At 38.0% G+C, this 13,247-nt stretch overlaps 1 long non-coding RNA gene across 1 annotated transcript in view; it reads right to left on the bottom strand.

Annotated features, from left to right (window-relative positions):
* Positions 1 to 5,024: 5,024 nt before the first annotated feature.
* LOC309485235 overlaps positions 5,025 to 13,247 on the bottom strand; it is a 38,179-nt gene continuing 29,956 nt past the window's right edge. Inside the window, exons 3-5 of the long non-coding RNA XR_014201108.1 lie at positions 11,134 to 11,182; positions 9,160 to 9,196; positions 5,025 to 6,486 (exon numbers count right to left, since the gene is read on the bottom strand). This is a non-coding gene — a long non-coding RNA (uncharacterized lncRNA). The remainder of the gene's footprint in view (positions 6,487 to 9,159; positions 9,197 to 11,133; positions 11,183 to 13,247) is intronic.

Here is a 13,247-nt window from a genome sequence, read left to right as displayed (position 1 = left end):
TAATGACTCCTTTGTTCCAGTAAATTGCGGGAATACTCATTACAGCTATTTTAAATGCGCCCAGACTTAGAGTTTAAATTGGGCAGTACTTAACCCTACTTAAACATAATAAACCGTCCCAGCTGCTGCGGTCCTTGGCAAACTTGGGCAAAAGATGCACAACTTTGATCTCAGAAGTCAATTAAACACTCACTAAGATTTTAAAACCAGGAGAAAGAGCAGAATCATTCTGCAGGATTCATATGCATTTGTTTAAAAAAAAAAAAGAAAGGTGAAAAGTTTGTTTCAGCGTTTCTTTCTTTTTTTTTTTTTTTTTTTTTTTGGGTGGTAACCACAACCAGAAGTTCCTCCACTTAGAAAAAGTTGATTAAAAAAACTTTACTGAAACAACACACTCTTTGCACAGAAAAATGTAAGTGCTTTAACAAAAATACAAGCTTTACTTTCAATAACTAATGGTGTCAGATGCCTGGAAGGGGCCTGACATGAAGCACTGTTTAACTCCACTGGAAATGTGTCAGAAGCACATCACCAGAACTTATGAAACCCTCAGAAAAGTCCCACCAAAAAAGACTGATTTATACAGGTTTGAATATTACTTTTTTAAGAAGTCCAAAGATTTAATGCAAATGGTTTAACAAAAATACACACTTTTAAACGGTTTGGTCAACATGTCCCTTAGACTTATGTTGTAAATGTATTGCAGTAAACATGATTTGTTTTGTTTTTACAAACTTAGGGACAAGTCAAAATTAATATTATTATTATCATTTTGTTTTGGTAATTGACAACATTGTACAGAATATTCCTTTAATGTTTAATAGTAAACACAGCTTGCAAATAGTTTATGAACAGAGCAGAGCCACTGTTCATAAAATGGCTAATATTAATCAAACAACAATACTGAAGAAAAAGAACAAAGTATTTTGCTTAACTATATATAAATAATAATTAAAGTAACTGATTTCAATTAGAAGATAATTTTCAAAAAAAGAATGACTTAAAATAGGTAGAATTGGCTAAATGCCTTTATAGGAAAATTGTTTTTATAGATTTTTGAATTGCTTTAAAGATGACCTATTATGCCACTTTTTACAAGATGTAATACGCTGATTTCACGCAGCCGTTATTTTGAAATCGAAAGCGAGGCTCCGGTGGGAAGAAAACCAGAAGTGTCGCCTTTAATCACAGGAGAGTCGTGAATGCGATGGCGTATTGTTGTGTTTAATGTATAAAATGAGTTATTCTAAAACTGTACATACATTTCTTTCATACTTTAGACTATATACAGTGAAAATCATTTTTAAATAAAATATTTTTTTTATATATAATTCAGAAAGTAAAAAAAGCAGCAGGAATGAACTATATTCATATCCTATATTGGATATTAACATCCAATAGTGTAAATCGCGGCAGCAGCTTCAGGTTGGTAGTCCAAAGCATTGTTGTTTATCTTTACTTCCGGGGTTCTTCCCACCGGAGCCTCACTTTCGATTTCAAAATGGCGGCTGCGTGAAATCAGCGTATATGAGTCTCAGGTGTCCCCAGAATGTGTCTGTGAAGTTTCAGCTCAAAATATCTCACAGATAATTGATCATACCATGTTGTAAATGCGCATTTTTGTGTGGAAGGAAAAACATGCTGTTTATGTGCATGTATCTTTAAATGCAAATAAGCTGCGGAGCCTTTACAGCGCATGCCTCGGATACTCTGCCAAAAACTAAAACATCTGCTTTGTTTCGATTGTCACCTCTATTGCGATCACACTCACATGACATTGCAATTCTTCATCATCATGAAAGTTTATTATCTGCACGCGTTTTAAAGCCACATCATTTTTCTGAGCGCACACATCCGAAGCACACGGACAAAGAGCTGATGTCCGACGGCACGTCCCGTGAGTATCAAACTAAGTAATCTTTCACGTCTTATTGCGCTTAAACTGTCAGATACACTCAAGGTTATGTCAAAAACACAAAGTTCACATAAACACAGTCAGTTATGTCTGTGAAGGTAAACAGCAAGTAAAGAAATTGCATGTGTACATTAGATATGTGTATTAAAGTGAAAGCAGCGTAATATACAGTGCCTACTGTTATATATACTGCTAATATGAATCAAACAACAAAAGAAAAACATCAAATCACTCACTGCTCTTGATTGAATAACTTTAGCTTTAATAAGAATACATTTATTACTTGAATACTGCTGTTAAATGCCCTTCACATGCACTGTATAATCTAGTTTTAGGAAGCAAGACACTACAAAACAAACAGTGTGTTTGAGAAGTGTCAGCACAAACGGGTGTGTAACTGTAATACGAACAGGAAGCTGACCATCAGATGAGAGGAAGTGAAGGGGAGAGGGGAGGATGACATCATCAAGCTCTCAAAACACACACACAAACACATTTGTAAATGTTGCTGTTGTTGTAAAGTGACTAAGGTGTTCGTTTTCCCTCCTCCCCCTTTGAAACGTGCCAGATGCCAGGCGAAGTATACCAAGATGCCACAGGCATTCACAAACACACACACGCTCACGGTGAGAGTGGGTAGGTGGGTGAGGACGAGAAGCTCCCGCGGGGCAAGTCTGAGAGAGGAGGGAGGGAGACGGGGATGACAGTGGAAGAGACTGAATATGACTGTGTAATACTCGCCGTGGGCCTCAGAGGCTGAGTCCTTATAACTGCCTGTAAAAGATGCAAATTTGGTGAAATTATCAGCTGTAGGGCCGCGGGCTGTTTTCCAGCGGCCCTCTCTCGGCCCCCCGGCCCCCGCGCTGGAGGAAGTATTAGAGCGAGGAGCAGAAAGAGGCAAAGTTCAGTTAGCTTGGGGCGAGCCCCTAACCAAACTCCTCCAATCGGGGACATATGAAGACTCCTTTTACTTGAAAGACCTCTTACGGCCCTCCACCGCACAAACCAAACACAAGCAAATAGAAAATAGTGACAGAACGAGACGCGAAGAGTGGAGGAGAGAGCAAGTGCCAAGGAGAAGCAACTGGAAAGGAACCTTCAGGCTGGTAACAGGGTCTCACAAAGGAATAAAAATACAGATATAAGGCCCGTTCACACCAAGAACGATAACTATGAAGATAACCATAACGATAACTATATTATCTGTTTGCATGCTTTGAAAAAAAAATATTTTTCAAAGATGTAAATAAAACGAAGATTTCTGGAGTTGGGTTTACAAGAAAATACTGTTTCAGTCAAACATTTCACGTTTAATTCAATGTGTTATTCTTGCAATTTCTACGTGAAAATTGTTGAAATCCTAAAAGAATTCTGTAAAGTCGATGTCCTCACTACGTATAACAGAACGGCATGCAATTCATTATTAACTATGTGCAAGTTTGCTTCAACACTGGTGCTGTGAGCTTCATATACTTCTGGAAATCCAGCATTTAGTTAATCCTGCTCGTTGTCACAGTTATAAACATGACAGCTTTCTTCTTCCATAAGGAAGTTTGGGAGTCACAAAGGCTTTGTTTCCAGACGGACTGTTAAAGAATGCGACATACATGTCTCCCGGAGATCCTGGAGAATTCAACCAATCAGATGATGACGTCGAAACTCCAGAAGTGTTTCCCATTTTGTGTGCCTTATGCATCAGACATTCAGCCAGAGGTTTGTGGGCACGACATCTGAGGCTGAGACTATGCAGAGCGGGACACGTCCTGACCAACGGGTGTTTCAAGATCAAGATGAAATTCAAGATTCAACATTTTAAACGTTTTTAATGCATGTTCCTGGTGCAAAAAAATAAATAAAAATGTATTTATCAAAGTCACATCTTAATTTTTTTTTTTACCCATTGTAGTATTGTCTTCCACTGTTTCTCACTAAATATCTTGTTTCATTTAAAACTTGAAAAACAGGTGTTCAACCAACTATAGAGGAGTTCCAACTCAAAATTTCAACTCTAGAAAAAAAGTGTAACACAACTTAACTTAAAACTATGTCTGTAGAGTGAGGGTTAGACTTTTCACAGAAAAACATGTTGAAGTAAATCAGGTTGCAAACGGGTTTCATGTTGACTTTAAACTCGGGCTGAGATGCAGCATTGCAGCTTGCTATCCATCCATTTTATAATATTAGTTTTATTGTTTTGAATAGAAATAACTGTATTGTCATTGAATGAAATGACTCTTTACGTTTGGTATTACCGCCCGCCTCTACATACGTACATTCACAAGAAGGGTTCAGAATGGATCATTATGTAAGCACAGGTACAGTACATGTTACAGATGTGGTCGTCACACAAAGAGCCTCTTTCTCCTGAAAGTATAGACAAGGAAATGAGAGTCCACATCCAGGGCTGTAAACATGAGCTAATCTTTTCCTAAAAGAGGGGAAAAAAAAGGAAGATTGTGATTGGAGATGAACTCCATTATGTGAAGAGCTGCTCTCTGAAGGTGATTGGTTGAACTGAGGGTGGAATCGCGACATAGAAAGACGCTTGGTGTTTATTGCGGGTTGAGTCTCGGGGTCTCAGAGGGGTAACAAGCCTTGAGTGCCGGGGTGGTCTGTTTCTGTGTCGCCCCTGATGCCTGATTAAAATATTATCAACAGCAAGGGGGCGCAATCAAATGATAGGAGTGACAAATGATCTTAAAATGATGTTTTGGGGAAAAAAAGAGCAGTTTTATGGTCTGTTTGTATGCAACAATAGTATGTTTTCCACATACTATGTTTTCCAGCTCCACAGATCACAATTCCAATAAAGTTTAACATTTGACATGTTGCAAAGCTAACCAAAAAAATAAATAAATAAAAAAATAAAAAAAAATAGATAAAACTAAATTTATTTAAAAATATAATTGTTGATAGCAAATGACTGCATTTTTTAAATGTATTGAAATAATTTGTTTACATTCATGTTAAACAAAATATAATTATTTTTAAACAATAATTTACAACATAATTTTATTTATGTACTATATAACAACTGCAATATGCATAAAAATACATAGAACACACATTTTTTATTGGTTTAATCAGACTAATAAAAATAACTGATTTCCAATTTACGTGTATATATGAAAATAAATAAATAAATAATTGTTTAAAAAGAAATGCCACCTCAAAAATATTGGTTGCTTCACAATAAGTTCCCTATTGAAATTTCTTTAAAAAAAATTATAATAATAAAAAAATCAGTTGTTGTATAATTACCTGTATAAATTGCCTTACATCCCGAAATAAAACATCCTTACTAAAAGACAAAGGTGAAGCCCTGAATGCAGAGAGATGTGATGCATGGCAAACTGTTGCATAAAGAAAGTACACAGCACCAAACACATCTAGCCGGAGGTGGATCGTGTCTGTGGCCACCCTGCGTGCGCGATAGGGACATAAACGTTTCACCTTTAACTAATTGTGTTTTTTAAGCTCTGGTTCCTGTAATTCTGCAGGACGGGGTGATCCTGTGAGGAAACATATGGTGTGGGACTCCTAAAGCTCTTAGCTGAGGCCCATCACACGGAGACGTCTCCGCAAACGGCGAATGTCACGAGCAGGCGGTGCACGAGCTCTCCACTCACCCATTAAAGCGGAGGAGAGGACAAGAGGAGAGAAATATCCAAGGCTGCGCCATTTTAGCTGTAAAGAAGTTACCGGTTCAAATAATGCCAGAGTCTCTCGCTCCCCCCGGTAAGATGCGTGTGATCTGCTGGGACCGAGTGATCCGAGATTGCTTTTCCCACCAATCTCTTTCAAATGTCAGAGTTTTTTTTTTAACTTCTTTCTAGAGGAAGAAGGATGAGAGAAGGCATACAGCAATATACAAGAGCACGACACACAGGTGGGGAAGAAATGGCCAGGACCTGAGTGGAAGCACCCTCTGGAGACAACAAGGGACGGGCCGTAAAAATCCCAGAGTCCCACACATGCACTTGCATGCAATATAACAGTAGTCGGGACAAAAGCATCAGCGTCATATTAGCATTGTGAAAAAAAAAAAAAAAATGGAAAAAAAAAGGAATATTTGCATTAAGGAAAATCTGTAAAAACTAAATGGAAACATGGACATGGTAAAATGTTTTGGGAATGCATGATTAAATTAGTCAAACTAATTGGTTAGTTACACTTGATGTAGTGATGTAGTTACATTGTAATTACTCAAAAAAGTACTGAGTAATATTATATTAACTACATGCACTTACTATAGAGTTACGTTTAGGGTTAGGGTTTGGTTTAGGGTTTGTTACATGTAATTATTATGCATAATTTACTGTTATTACTATAGTATGCACATGTAGTAATGTGTAACTACTTAAACTAAAATGTTACACAATAATTAAATGCACTTAAGAAGTTTAGCAATTTCTGCTAAACCAGCATCACAGACAAATTGCACAAATAATTACCATTTTTAAACAGGGTTCCAGAACATTCTTCATCAGATAATCCTGACCCGATAGCCAATGTTGGGCTGATCAAGAAGCTAAAAAACAAAACAAAAACAGAGATTTCATTTCTCGTATCTGCAAAACAGTAGTATTCAAAATTCAATTAAATATCAGATATTCAATTACCATAAATATCTGCTTGTTTATGACTGAATGCTTTTTTTTTTTAGCTGACTTTTTGATTCTCGTCATATTTGCAAGATGAGCACACATGAAAAGTGCAACAATGGGACGTTTTTTAAAACAACCCTGACTTTCCATGTTGAGGACGTGTAAAACAATAATTGACGCACTTAATTAAGATTGATCATAATTAAGTTAATTATGAATGTTGACTGTACAAATAATTTTTTATGCATTTTGTACACTGTTGAAGAAACGCTGTACGGCAGTGACAAAAACAGAACATAAAGCACATAAATCATTGATTAAACACCTTATACACATGCTTTGCTCTTCACTTTATTGCTATAGCACAAAATAAAATACATTCATATCTTTATCAGAAAGTGAAAATCACAACAAAAAAAAAAGTATTTGCTTCATGATTATGACTTATTGTAAGAAGGAACTTTCCAGGAGGGCTTGAAGGTAGCGATGGTTGCATTTGATGCAGAATTCAACTAAATCTCTCACAGAAAGAGAGAGAGAGGGAGGAAGAAATCATGTAACTGCGGTTGGAGTAATCCAGTGTGTATACCACAGGGAGGAGCTGTGGTTCTGCCTCCATCAAACACACTGAATCAAGTCTCTCTCTCTCTCTCTCTCTCTCTCTCTGAGCTGAATGGAGTAACTCTTGGCTCTGTGCCTCTCTATGAGAAGTCAGAGTGCTTTTGAAAGGCTTTCTGAAGACTAAAAAGCCCTACTTTTTTTTTTTTTTTTTGTCCTTTAAAATTTGGTGCAAGGAGTAACTGACAATAAATGCACTTTATGTTTGTTTTCCATGTTCGTTTTGGTCTCTAAATCCTTCAAAAATCCTTTACTGCGTATAGATCACAAGATCAACAAGTCAAATATTTTTGAATGAAAAGTTAACATCCTGCTTCAATGAAACGTTTCATTCATTTCCAGTGGATTTATTTTTCTTCGCTTTAAACATGTCATCATAATAAACCCGCTCGATCCCTTCCTGTTGTTTTAACCCCTGAAAGTATGCGAGTGTGTTTTGAGATGCATAAAGCAGTCAGACGGCACGCGAGGAACTCTCCGACCACATGTTTCACAATCCCGAGTCCCCCGATGAGAGAACTCGATCAGTAAGATGCCATTCCCAAAGAGTATCCGTTCTCCTCGGAGACGTGTCAAAGTCACTATTTCAAGCTCTCAACGCCTGATCCGAACCGCAAGGTGGATCCTATTTGTGCTGGTGTTCTGTTATTGTGGGGTTTCGGTGGCACATGTGGTTTTAACGAAGCCTGCTGAAATATGGCGAGGAGAAACACTCGCTGTTTTGCTGTTTAGTTAGCCCAATGTGGAGCATTAAATAACTCAGGAGAAAGTTTTATTGCTCAGGAGACTTCTCAGATATCCGGTGTCTCAATTAAGTATCAACTTTGTCTCAGAAGTTTCTCCTAAAATACCGAGGGAGACATTTTGGTAACACTTTACAATAAGGTCCCATTAGTTAATGCAACATTAAGCAATACATTTGTTACAGTTTTTCAATGTTAGTTAATACAAAATACAAATGTTAGTTCATATTAGCTGATATAATAACTTAAGTTTTTTAATTAAAGATTAAAACAAATGCTTTAGAATACTTTTGTCATTGTTAGTTCATGCTAACCAATGGAACCTTATTGTAAAGTGTTATTGACATTTTAGACAAATGAGAAAATTGTTGACATACTGTGCATTAAAATTGATGATTTGCTCTTGGAAAAAAAAGTATGAGAAATGTTTGATCTCTGACTTTTAGTATCTGTTTGAGATCTTTTCTGATACTCTTTCTGCAGAAACAAAAAGTTTCCAATCTCTCTGCATTTAATTACATTGCCGTCTAGCAGAAACAATTGAGATATTATACAAATCTCATTTGAGGTTTCTCTTTCCCGCGGGAACGTGCATCTAAAAGTAGAGTTAAGGGAGTTTAGGAAGGAGTGCACAAGCTAAATCTTCATCAAGCATCATATCATCTTTTTTTAATGTAAAATCTCTTTCCAAATCAATTGACCCTGTTCTTTGGGTCAGTCCTGTTATGTTGAGATGTGTTCAGGGTTGTTGCATTATTTCTCTTGATTAATAAGGGCCCTTGGATGCAGCGCTCTGACCTCACATCAGTAAATGTGCTCCGAACACAAGCTGAGATGTCTGTACATCTGTGAGCATTGTGGAGATGGCATATTTACTGCCCCTGCCAATGGGGTCAAGCCTCGGGCCTGTTAAACGTAGTGGAGGATGTAAAAAGCAATTATTCGTCAACGTGTGACCTTTAAAGCCGCCATCGCCGGCTCCTATCTGCTCTTCATTATCATAGGTGATGATCTCCTACTTGTTCTGTGAGTTCAGCATATGCCGTACGTCCCACTCAGAGAAACGCCACATACAACAGCGAGCAGTTAATGGATAACATGGATGTATTTTTGGTCATTTTCAGCGCTTGGGTTCTCAAGGACAAAGTCTACTTTTTTTAATTGTTAATTTATGTATGCGGTTTTTTGTTGTTGTTTTTTTTGGACATTGGCCCTTTTTAAGATACCGTTTCAAGTGAAAAAAATTTATAATAATATTAAGGCATGATTTACTCACCTTCATGTCATTCCAAACATGTATGACATTCTTTGTTCTGTAGAACACAAAAGCAGATATTTTAAAGATATTCTGGTCATACAGTGAAAGTCAGTGGGATGGGATACAAAATCCCACAACATACAAACAATAAGTAAGATATTTTTTTCAAAACATTTTATTTTATGTTGCTCAAAAAAAAAAAAAAAAAAAACTTTAAAGGAGAAAGTGAAATTTCTCAAATAACATAATTAAATAATTGCATACTCAAGGTTCTCTCAAACTCTCTCCCTGTCCGCCAATTCCAGCCAAACAATTAGAGTCCCAAATTCATGACGCTGGCTGAGCTGATGTTGATGTGTTGAGATGCTCAATATAGTTTTTAAACGTTTCAGGGAAATCATACTTTGAGTGTCTTACTCATAGATTACAATAAACGGAAATTGAAGAAGATTTTTAAATAAGACAAATCACTTTTATAAGTAGTTAAACTTTTAAAAACGCCCCCTAATAACCCAAAACTCCAAGCAAGCAGTGCATTCAGTGTGTAAACCCTATAATCACCATTTACAGTATTTGTGTTTAACTACTGTTCCAACTCGAACAAATTATAAGCAAGGTACCACACTCAAAACATGGCACCACAACCAATCACAAAATGACAAATTGAATTATATTGTGTTCATTGTCGTATCATTTCTTAGCTACTAAAACCCATCCATTCTGTAGAGCCCCAGAAACAAAAACTACACAGGGCTCTCAAGAAATTAGAAAGGTTTTTTTGATGTGGGTCGGGTTTTTTTTGAGATTAAGAGAGGATAGCTGAGGATGTCAAGTTCTCCAGTCATCCTAATAAAAACACAGCAAATAAGATGTCGTCCTGTTTGTATTCATTATCAGTTCTTACATGCACACACTCTTGCATTAAACATTAGACAGCCTCTGATGTCTGCTTAACAGTTTAATCCCCCCCTTCTCCATTCAGCCTGTCATAATAAAACCAGCCGAGCACACAAAGTCAAATATAAGCACCGAGAGGAGGGTGTGCGTTCGTTCATTCGTTCGTTCACCATTCGGAGAGGAAACGTTGTGATCTCCCCTCTTCACCTCGCACTCACGCAGGGCCGATCGCACCGTACGCCTCAAGTGTGACACTTCAATTCAATCTTCCCAGTGTGTCGAGGCCAGCCTATCAGCTGGCTGCAGGACGAGTGTGGCGCGCATGCGGCGGGACGATAGCAGGCCCTTCAAAAGACCCCCTCCTCTGGAGCCCCTACAATGGAGGCCACTTCTGTCAACAAAGCACTGAACGAAGGAACCCACATATCTACTCTATGGAAAAGATTAACTGTAGTAAATCCCTTTAGCCTGCCCCCAACACCCCCTTCTTCCTCTTCTGCTTTTTTTTTTTTTTTTTTTACATATAAATGTAAGTCATTTACTGGATGCTGATCCGCTGCACTGAACTGGAAGGAGAGAGTTAAAGACGAGGGGTGGGTGAAATCAAAATGAGAATCTCGTTAGCATCTCAGTTGTTTCTACATTACAGTGATGAGAGCGAATATAGACTTTTACTTTCTCATGTAGAAAGAAGATCCATTGATCTCACATGTGTCTCATCGGGAGTTCCAGGAAAGGTATCAGCAATATCTCAAAGTGCTCACACTTGCACATTTTTGCTAAAATCTTAGGATAAGGTCTCAAGAATCACTTCTCATCAAAAACTCCTACACCTGCTGTGCTTTTCACATATTTTCTATTTTTATTTGTCTTCAGGAATTTTAGGTGAAACATCTGAGACAAAGCTGAGTTTCAGAAGAGATCTCACACTGCAGGGTGCAAAGATCAACTTCAAAAACTCCATAAACCAGCTAAACATCCACATAAACACATATATTATACTATTCACATATTCTGTTTTGATTTATCTGAAGGTACTCTGGACTCTTAAGGAGAAACATCTGAGAAACTTATATTTAACATAAGATAACATACCTGAGGCCTCCATTGTGTATGAAAAACCATTTAATTTCCTCTGTGGGACCTGTTGGAAAGAAAAATAACAATGAGATCTCGTTCACATCTCAGTTGTTTCTCCTTGACAGTAATGAGATTAAATGGAGAGTAAAAAGAGACTTTTAATTAAGCATCCTTTTTTTTTTCTCCTGAGAAAAAGACTCTTAGTAATCTCACAATTCTCACAAGGGATCTCAACAATGTCTTCAACTGTGCTTTGCAAATCTACAGACTTCAATATAGACTCAACTGTTTCTCATAAGTTATGCTATCCACAAAATGTATTTTTATATACTCCATTAATGCTATTTTTCTGATTCTGAACGTCATGGAAACAAATTTAACTCCATTTTTTATTTTCTGGCCCTAACTCTAAACACCTTCTGTACAACAACAATTGTCTTATTTTGTTCATTTGAATTGTTATTCATCATAAGGAATGATAAGAGAATCATCTAAAACAACTTTGATTCTTCAAATAATCAAAGCTGAGACCTCATTAAGTCTCCTGAGCTACAAAAGAGCAATTCCTCTTCCTCTGGGAAGTGAAAAGAGTTGGACAATAAGAAAGAAAAGGAAAAGAAGTGTAGCTGAATGCTTGAAGAGTGAAGCACTGAAGCTCTCAGAAAACTACTTCACAATGGCAGTGATCCATTGCAAATACAGTTTAATACAGAGAGAGCACATCCAACGGCTCGCGCGCCGCGTGGGTTGAAACCACATGGCCATTTCTCCATTAATTCCAGAGAGGGAGAGGGAGAGAGAGAGAGAGCAGGGAAATACAGAGTGACTTGCACGTCACCAGTGCGAGGTGGAAAAGCTCTACAAACAGTTCAATACCGCTGCCACTGTCCAAACAGCCCGCTCCACTCATTAATTTTAAAAAGTTGTGTGAATCTGCCTTGAACAGTAAATATTTAACCAGCACTCTGCGTTGCCTGGCCCTCGTAAGCTCAACTTTAAACACACGCACACACATGCACAGAGAGCGGCTGAAAACTAATTACCAGAGGCAGAGCCACTTGTCGGCCGCCACAAGAAATAGAAGGTCAAGAGAGTCAGTTCGGCTCTGACAAACAGTCACGCTACTGAATGATACAAATTAGCCATAGGGCAACTCTCTCGCTCTGCCATTACGCGCCAGGAGAGAAGAGAACGGCGTGATCCATACATCTGCGCGTGATCGTTAAGATGTCTGAAAAGGGAATGCTATGAATACAAGAGTCGCTGGAATGAGGCGGACTTTCTTAGAGGGGAGTTAATGATGTGTTTCTCGAGCCCTTTAACCATATACTGTGAATATTCCAGCAGCTCCCTCAAACTTTGTTTTATTATTGACCTCTGGCCCGAGGAGGATCTGGCAAAGCAGATGCGGAGCGATGCAGTAACGCTGCATATCAAATGTTCTAGAGCAAAGTTGAGCGCTGGCTTGATGGATTCCTGGGTTCGGCTCGACGATTTAGCAGCCGTGCCTCTTGGACTTTAAGTGACAGGAAATATTTTACCACCTCTCGTGATGGCGGCGTGAAACGTATCAATCTGACCGGTACGGAGAAGGGAGGGAGGGTCATTTTGGGGGAATGAGAGCTGGTTTGCGGATGGAGCGATTGATAGTTCAGAGAGAGAAAAATGCTACTGGGAGAGGAGGGAGTCTCTGGTGATCGCCGCAGACTGATGGATGACCAATGGGGTGTGATTTGCAGGGATGACTTGATAAAGAAGATGAGTGAACATCAGTGAGAGTTTAAAAATGAGTAGTGCAAAAAAAAAAAAGAGAGAGAAAAAAAGAGTCAAGTCTGAGGGAAAGTCACATTGTAAACTTTACTTCTTGAAGTCCTACAAAAGTGCTGTTAAAAGATGAAATGTTGAAGCTTGGAGGTTAGTGTTCGCATTTCATCAGTGCCGTGCGTTTGGTTGCTCGGAGATGAACGACGGTTGATTGTGCGTTTAATGTTTTCATTGGCGAAAATATATAAAAGTTTTGTATAAAATGTGAGCTACTTGATTGAATTGATAAATATAATGTATATAAACTAAAGAAGAACAAGAAATTCATCCTATCACACATATGTTGACTTAAAATAAATCTTTCG

Source organism: Leuciscus leuciscus, assembly GCF_965113295.1.
Source record: "Leuciscus leuciscus genome assembly, chromosome: 21".
Classification (NCBI taxonomy): domain Eukaryota; kingdom Metazoa; phylum Chordata; class Actinopteri; order Cypriniformes; family Leuciscidae; genus Leuciscus; species Leuciscus leuciscus.
This window is presented reverse-complemented; position numbering and strand designations above follow the sequence as displayed.